This window comes from Sinocyclocheilus grahami, unplaced genomic scaffold (genome assembly GCF_001515645.1).
Source record: "Sinocyclocheilus grahami isolate Dianchi unplaced genomic scaffold, SAMN03320097.WGS_v1.1 scaffold382.1, whole genome shotgun sequence".
NCBI classification, from domain to species: Eukaryota; Metazoa; Chordata; class Actinopteri; order Cypriniformes; family Cyprinidae; genus Sinocyclocheilus; species Sinocyclocheilus grahami.
The window spans coordinates 1,701,525-1,710,736 of NW_015505561.1; the positions used below are offsets into that span (position 1 = coordinate 1,701,525).

The following is a 9,212-nucleotide window of genomic DNA, read 5'->3' on the forward strand; positions in this document are numbered from 1 at the left end:
AATATGTTTTTAACTTCAAACCGTTACATCCATCTGAATCAGGAGAGAAATATGCACAAATCAAACATGGTTTTCAAGCAAAACCAGTTCAAAACAAACATGTTGGTGGATTTTGATGTGACCTTTTTATTGAAGGAAGTGTTATTATGGACTTGTATTTTGGCCAGAAGCAACAGTTTAAAGTTAAAATGCCTTAATGATGGATTTATTTCTTATAAACCACAGCTTTTATTACTTCACAAGATATTAATTGATGGACTGGAGTGGTGCTGATTACTTGTGGATTATTGTGATGTTTTTATCAGCTGTTTGGACTCTCATTCTGACGGCACCCATTCACTGCAGATGATCCATTGGTGAGCAAGTAATGGAATGCTACATTTCTCCAAATCTGTTCTGATGAAGAAACAACTCATCTACATTTGGATGGCCTCAGGGTGAGCACATTTTCATTTTGGAGCAATCTATTTCTTCAACTCAAGAGAGACGATCAAATCTGAAATGCAAGAACATTTAAAATTCATACAAAAATGCTTTTTAATAAATAAGATAATCTCTCAGACCACAGATTGAAATCTTCATGTTTGGTGTTACTAGAAATGTTTCTGGGTGGGTGATCTAGCCAGTGGCAACACTCGCAGTTGCACCAACATTTGTTTTACAAATTAGATGCTAGTTATTTGCAGGATTATCTGAGAGAAACAACTCATTGTTTGCTAAAGAAACTGTATGTGTTAATACTGTCACAAACAACCAACTGAAGGGGAATAGAGCTCAGAGTACTTGAAGATAATTGGTGAGTAGAAAGAAAAATTCTAGGAAAAAGACTTAATGTGCTCAAATTCTAGAGACACACATTGAGTTTGTGTGTGAAAACAAGCCATTCAAATTGAAAACTTAATTACTGTAAAATCAAAGTGAAAAGTTGCATCCACTTTTTCGACTGAAAAGAACCCTTTGTGGAATGGAAAGTTTCCATTGATGTGAAAAGTTCTTCATGGAACCATCAATTCCAATAAAGAACCTTTATTTTTTAAAATAAAATAAAATAAAATTGAAACTGTAAAAATCTCAAAACATTTATAAGAAATAAAAATTTTAATTGACATTAATTGTGTGGTCTTTTTTAGTGTGCATGACATAAGCTCGTTCTTGTGGAAATGGTTTTAAATCCATCCAAGTATGATTCAGCAGGAACGCGTCACTGTAATCTTCTGTGAGAAAGCCAGCTGGAGCACAGATTTCATTGGCAAAATTGTGCAATAAAGCTTCTGCAACATATTTCAAGTCAGTGATCATATAATTATTTCAAGATATGCACCATAGACTAAAGTGATTCCTCACATAAGCTCCTTTGTTTGTATTAGAGCTTGTGGGGTCTCTTTAGTTAGAAGAGAATGTGTTTTTGCATACAGAGTTCTGTCTGAACAAGTGTTGCATATATTACCTTATATTCAAATCAGCACAGTGCAACATTTCCTCACACGTAACCTTCAATTCGTGATGTTGCTTCAGGGTAACAAACCCAGAGTACCTTTTGAGTATTTATCCAACTTCAAGAAAACATTCAATAGAAACATTGATCTAGAAGATAATTCTCTGAGATACTGTCAATACGCATTGTTTTAAAAATTCCTACACAGCAAAGTATATGTATATATATTTATGTATTATTTCAATTTATTTGAAAAGAATATGCATGCAATAGAAGGGTTAAACGGTCATTTTCGGTTTTATTTCTATTTTACTAAGCCTTTGTTTGCATAGGTTCACAGCGTTTTCTGCCTTTGGCACTTTATATCAAGTGTACTGTGACAAGGGCATGTTCCTGCAACTCTTGAGATTTCTACAGCACCTTATAAGGCAATAACCATGAGCTTTACTGATGGGAGTCAAAACCACAAATGTTACAGGGGACACACCATGACTGCAATATAATAAATGCAGTCATGGTGAGCATAAGAGACTTTTTTCTAAAACATTACCAAATCTTACTGACCCCAAATGTTTGAATGGTAGTACATATTGAGATTTTGCTGTGCAACGCTGTGTTTCCTTTTTTATTGCCAACAGACAAATGCAACAGTGCCTGTCTGCAAGCTCACATATCATTTACAAAATTCACAGTTACACAATAATAATAAGATAATGCTCGGAAAGTATAAGCAACAGTTAATTTCCCTCCCTGGCAACAGCAGTGGAAAAGTTACATCTTATATTCCAAGGTTCATTCTAATGAACTGGAAGCCCAACAGCAGTATGCAGCTGGATGGTTTATGGTGAAAACTATTGGACACATGTGTGAGATACTGGCTTGCATTCCTCAGTTGGACTGCAATTGGAGAACGGTTCCAACAACGGACCTTAAAAGGGCAACTGACTCCTGCAGACAAGATGAGACAAGCTCTAAGAATATTACTTATCTCAGACTAATCCGGGGAGCAAGTCATGAACGTGCACCACTTTTGGATGATTTTAGTCTTGTATCAAAACATAGTCTCTAGATTAAAGATGTCAGCATAGGAAAACACTGAGTGCACACATTTATGCACTCTTAAAAATAAAGGTTCCAAAAGGGGCTTTATGCCATGATGTCATAGAAGAACCGTCCAGTGAACAGTTCTTAAAAGAAACATTTTTTCTTAGTGTGAAGAACATTTGAATAATCTAAAGAACCAGAACCTTTTGTGCAGCGAAAAGGTTCCATGGATGTTAAATGTTCTTCACGGAACCATCGATGTCAGTAAGGAACCTTTATTTAGTATACATGACACAAGCACAAAACAGAAATGGCAAAAACGGTAATTGCAGAAGTCCCCCTGTGGCTTCATTCACCACATCTGGAAAGCAGAGTCATAGATACGAAACGACATCAGCCCGAAAAGCTTTTATTCAACCGCAAAAAAAAAAACATTTCGCAAGAATTTCTGACAGCAGAGTGTGTGACTTAACCAGGCGAGTGATTGATGGGAGGGCGTAGGTCACCGATAGCAATTTTTCTGCTGTCATGCCTGTGTTTACTTGCCAAACCCTGAGGGAGAAGGAATGAAAGAATCTGTCCCCTAGTCTCTGGCTGTTACCCAACCTGCGCTTTGAATCAATCCGACACACCCAGTCCTCAAACGCTCACCTGAGACTCACAGACCACATTCACAGCAAGAAATAGAGGGACAATGCAAGCATTCCACAAATAAAATTCATAAAATACGATAATCAGCACCTATTTTAATTCTGTCTTCTGCATGGTTTGACAAAAAAGGTTATCGCTCATACAAACAGACACTTTGTTACAACATAATCCTATTACAGTAAACAAATGACTCCGTTATAACTCACAATGTTCTGCAGAATAAAAGACTCACTTTATGAACGAATGCCATGGACAGGTTCTCACGGGTGTTTTTTTTTTTTAATTTTATTTTCAGTTGTAGAAGTACCTCTGATTCATTCTGAGTTGTATTTACCGCAATTGTACTCTTTGAATATTGTGTAGGTGTCCTATTATCAATAGTATTACAGTTAGGTTGTTGTAATGTAATTACAGCCAATTCAAGTACAACAGAACAACAGGTGAATACCCGAGATACCAATTTTGTAGTTTTTAATTACTGGTATCCTCTAAAACAAACCCAAAATTGGTCTAGGAAGCCAGTGAGGTTATTTTCAAATCCGATAACTGGTGAACTAATCTTTTAATATCCTGTTTAATACCATAATAAACTAGGTAATTTGGTCTGTGCACACCAGCAAAGGGTCACAACCTTGGACATTATCAGTTTGCTTGTTTATAGTTACCAAGTCTATGTAAAATATCAATACTCTTGAGGAGGAAACACCCGGTGAGGGTTAAACGGCAGATTTTGACCTGTACGCTGCAGTAATGTGAGCTTCAGTGGGGTGGGGATTGGGTGGTCCAATAAAACGAAAGCAAACTGAAACCTCTGTTCAAAACACCCCATACTCTCAATGCTTTAAGACTGACGTAATAGGTTACAGATGAAAAGCTCTTTAAACTGAAGAATATAAATCAAGCAATTCCGTGTTTTCCCCCTAAACTCAGACATCATGGGGAAAGATAGAAAACATCTAAATACTTATTGCCACATTTTTGCTAACTTTACATGAGCAAGACTTATTTTAGATGACTGTTATTGGAAGGCATACCTTTGTTAATGCAACACACCCAAACATTATGTGGTGGTTTAATTATATGGTGGTTTCTTGCAAGCATGAGTGTTAATGAATCTCTTGACGAGCATACCTTTTCCCATTCAGCAATGCCATAAATCTCTGAAAACCGCATAAAAACAACTAACTCTTTGAAACTCCCAGCGCGGTCAGAAAGATCAGGTGAAAAGCTCACTGGTTGAGAACAAGCAGATGACTACGTGACGGGCCTGCACAAGCCTTTGTTTGCACATTCCTGAAATCTGCAGTATCTCATAGTTAAGATACTGAAATACTAGACAAATAACACTGAAACAAACGTTTCAACAAGGATTTTAAGATGGAATGTGTAAGGAAAATGTATATTTAGTTAAGGTGGCTTATCATAAATTCCACAAAGTTTTTTTTTAACCATTTTAAAATCACCTTTTGACCTTTGATCTTCCTAAGTACACGAAAAAAGTGTGCAGAAACAAATTTCACTTGCTAGTAAATTTTGCAAGCAAAGACATGGCTAGTAATACATTGAATTAAACATTAAACTTTGAAGTAAAAAAGACTGAAATGGTATTTCATCATGAAATTTACTCCAATAATCTTGTTTTTATTTACAACTTTAAAAAAAAATATATAGTATATATATATATATATATTTACATCATTTTGTCTCTGGATTTATGTGGAGTCATTAAATCTGCATGTACAACATGTATAATAAATCACACAGTTCCAATTAAACAAGGCTTTTGTAGATCTCTTTGTATGTCCGCACCTGTGTATGCATAATAATATGGTAAAAAATATATCTTAAATGTAAAAAAAAAATTGTTATTGAAACGGATAAAACTGACAGCAGTAACGTATTCTACTTGAAGCAAAGATCAAAGCACTTTTCGAGCAAATAGTTGGAACACATATGCTCTTATAAATCTATGCCTAAATGATCATTTAATTGCAATCATAAGAAGAACAAAATAATTGCTCAAGATCAATTATGAATTTTTGAAAAGTACCAAAAATGATTGACAGGAGGGCGGAGGGCATAGACTCCCACATACTTGTGTATACTTGTCAAACCTCGAGGGAGAAAAACGAAGGAATCTGTCCCCTTGTTAGTCTCTAGATGTTACCCAACTTGCACTTTGTATTGATCTGACACACCCTTTGTCCTCAAATGCTTACCTGGTTCAGGCTCACAAAGGGTTACATTCACTGAAAGGCTCGGCACAATAGCGCTGCAATGAAAATCTAAACAGAAGGCAAAGAAAGACACATTGAAACGCATTTAAAATGCATGCTTTTGTTCAGAGAAAAAAAGAAAATCAAATACTGCACAGAGAGATACAAAACTATAAACTTATTTCTTTGTTGTTTGGCTAGGTGAGTCATATTTGGATTATTTAATTAATACAATACGAGAAGATTCTTAATATTTTTATTGCATTAACTAAATACAAATATATGACTCACCTTGTGTAATATATTACAATCATCACAACAATTTGCAAACACAACATTGAATGAATAGAATTTCACAGGTGTTTCTCTTGTGCATTATGATTATTATAACTTATGCTTACATAAATATTTAATTGTACAGAACAACTACAAAGAGACAACCCCTATTTACCAGCTGCACATAACTAGCTTTGAATAATTCAGAGAAGAATGACAAATTACTGAATTTTGCACATAATTACTATGTAGCACTTATTAGGAAGCAGGCTTTAGACTTCAGTTTATTTGTCTCAGTTCAGGCGTTAGACTTTATGTCACACTCCTCTATTTGTCATTCTAGAGTTGTGTAAATTGCGCTAGGCTACCATAAAACGATATATCATCAAATGTTTGACTTTTTCTCTGACACTTCCCTGTACTTTATTTACACTAAGCGCCTAAAACTTGTGAAAGAGGACCACCCTTTTTGACAACTTAAAAATTGTTGGCCACCTTACTGTCGAGTTCAATATAAGTTCATACGTATTCCCAGGAGAGTCTCCTCACACATATTTCACACTTGGTCATATAGCCATACATATGAATTCTTACTATCCGAGTGATGTTACACCTTCATAGGGACACAACTTTGATCACAAACACTTTGTTTGTTTAAAGTAAGTGAGTTTTTGTAAAATATAAATAGCCTACTCCTGCAGCGAAGCATGAAACTCTGGTTTCTGGCATATAAGCTGAAATAATGTGAGCCAGAATGGGTGGAGCAGATGTTCAGGAGTGGAAAGCCATGCAGACCAACTAAGGCAATGCATTTCAAGACCTCTTAAAATTTGTTTGTAAAACTGCTGAATTAGATGAGTGTTGTGTTTTAAATCAAGCAATTCAGCATTTTGTTTAAGAATATATAGCATAATTGTTTATGCATCAAGCAACATATCAAATAATAAAGAGTTAAAAATGCTACTGATTCCGCTCTCTGTCACAATCTCTTCTCCTTAGCCCAGGTAAGACGCCTCTGACGTTGTCTGTGGTTCAGGAGTGGCTTAACAAGAGGACTATGACAACTGTAGCCAAATTCCTTGACACGTCTGTGTGTGGTGGCTCTTGATGCCTTGACCCCAGCCTCAGTCCATTCCTTGTGAAGTTCACTCAAATTCTTGAATCGATTTTGCTTGACAATCCTCATAAGGCTGCGGTTCTCTCGGTTGGTTGTGCATCTTTTTCTTCCACACTTTTTCCTTCCACTCAACTTTCTGTTAACATGCTTGGATACAGCACTCTGTGAACAGCCAGCTTCTTTGGCAATGAATGTTTGTGGCTTACCCTCCTTGTGAAGGGTGTCAATGATTGTCTTCTGGACAACTGTCAGATCAGCAGTCTTTCCCATGATTGTGTAGCCTAGTGAGCCAAACTGAGAGACCATTTTGAAGGCTCAGGAAACCTTTGCAGGTGTTCCTAATGTTGTATAAAGCAAATCTGCAGGACCGGGCAGTTTTATGTTTTAAATGTTTGGAGTTGTGTTGCATGCTGCAGTGTTTAACACATCAACAAACTAAGTGTGGCCTGTATTGTTTATTTATTATTATTATATAAATGTTTTTGTCAGAGGGACAAACTTATAAACTTACCTCTTTTTCTTTACATCTAGTGATCCATTAATAAAGATCCCAGTTTAATTTCTGTGTGGTTCCATATTTAGAATGTTTTCTCTTTGAACTGAATATTTTAATAATTTTATCAACCAACAGTCCAGAAAACCTAGATATTGTTATAAGTCTGAATATAGGCCTATATTGATGGTCACCAGAGATGTGTTTTTAGTCGTTTCTTGACGATGGTTAAGGACTCAGCTGCTGGGATTGAGTTGGGCAGGTCATTCCACCAGGAGGGAACAGTTAATGTAAAAGTCTGTGAAAGTGATTTTGTGCCTCTTTGAGATGGCACAATAATACGCCGTTTACGTGCAGAACGCAAGCTTCTAGAGGGCACATAACTCTGAAGTAATGAATTTAGGTAAATGGGTGCAGAGCCAGTGGTGGTTTTGTAGGCAAACATTAATGCCTTGAATTTAATGCGAGCAGCTACTGGTAGCCAGTGCAAATTGATGAACATATCCAACTTTTATTTCTTCACTTTAAAACACTCCCTTCTATCAGCTTAAGCTTAATTATTAAAGAACTTTCTTGTTCTCATATCAGGCAATCAAAATTTACGGTCTTAACGTCTGCGCTAAACGTTGTTCCCCTTTTGTTCTGGTTTCTACTTATTTGTTTTTCTACTTTGTTCTTGTCGCCATGGCAACAACACTAAGACTTGTCTTTATACTATATACAAGCATAGTGTAAAGAAAGATTGAATCCGAACAAAATGCCTCACTTGAGATGAATACACAATTAGGATTTTGAATGCTTAGGCTTATAAGTTATATAAATACCTGTTAAATTGTATTTTTAATAAGATATTAAACATTCTATTCTATATTCTTGTATGTACATATGATAAACCATATTTTCAAATAAAAAAAAGAATGAAATGTTCTATTCTATATTTCTGTGTGTATATAACTGACACAGTAGAGGTGGCTTTGCTGCAGCTTGTTTTCTGGGTGTGTCTCGGTATTGGCACCCTGAGGGCAGAAACTCTCACTTTTCTAGTTCTTGTATTTGCAGCACTGTTTTCCCCTCAGGTTCAAAATGTTAATCTTGTGATTTTAAGAAGAAAAAAAAGATGAATAAAAAATGTTCATATACTCATGATATACTATGTACAAATGCTAAAATCAGATGCGTTTCAGCGCATAATGTTAAAGTTGGATTTATGCATATATATATGCATTTTGTTTGGATGAAATCATTCTTTACACTATGCTTGTGTGTGTATATATATATATATATATATATATTTTATTTTATTTTTTATTTTTTTTTGCACAAATGCACTTATTACTATATTACTGTATTACTAGAACATAAGGAATTTGAGTGCACAAAAGTTCTTTCAAAAAATCTATTAGACCAAGAATCAAAAACTTATGCATACTATTTTGGCACTGACTTCACTATGGCAAAATGTCTACTTATAAAATTCAACTACATCAAATCCGATTTTGATCTTTATCTCAAACATATTCAAACCATACAGTTGGCTGAAAGCTGTGTGAATGTGTGTGTTTGCCTTTAGAGAGTGAGGCAGTGGTTTCTCACTCCTCCTCCTTGGAAAAGCCACTACGCCCATCCATCGTTCCCTCCCTCATTTATCCAAATAAAAGGATCACGGGTCATCTGTTCCTCACTTCTCACTCTCTCCAGCCAGAGAACAGAACAGCAAGCCTCCTCTACAATCATGTCTGCTTCATATGGTTACATGTCCTCTGGAGGATCCATGGGAGGATCCCGCATGTCCATGTCCGGTGGTGGTAGTCGTGTGTCTGGCATGTATGCAGGCAGCATGCACGGGGGAGCCGGAGGATATGGAACACGTATCTCAAGCACCTCTGCTTCTCATTCCTTCTCTGCTGGAGGAGGTGGTGCTGGTTTTGGTGGCGGTGCTGGTTTTGGTGGCGGTGCTGGTTTTGGTGGCGGTGCTGGTTT

General features: G+C 36.2%; 1 long non-coding RNA gene across 1 annotated transcript in view; it reads right to left on the bottom strand.

The window, feature by feature from the left end:
• Window positions 1–3,606: 3,606 nt before the first annotated feature.
• Window positions 3,607–9,212, bottom strand: part of LOC107549869 (uncharacterized) — a 15,613-nt gene continuing 10,007 nt past the window's right edge. Inside the window, exon 4 of the long non-coding RNA XR_001604609.1 lies at window positions 3,607–3,616. This is a non-coding gene — a long non-coding RNA (uncharacterized lncRNA). The remainder of the gene's footprint in view (window positions 3,617–9,212) is intronic.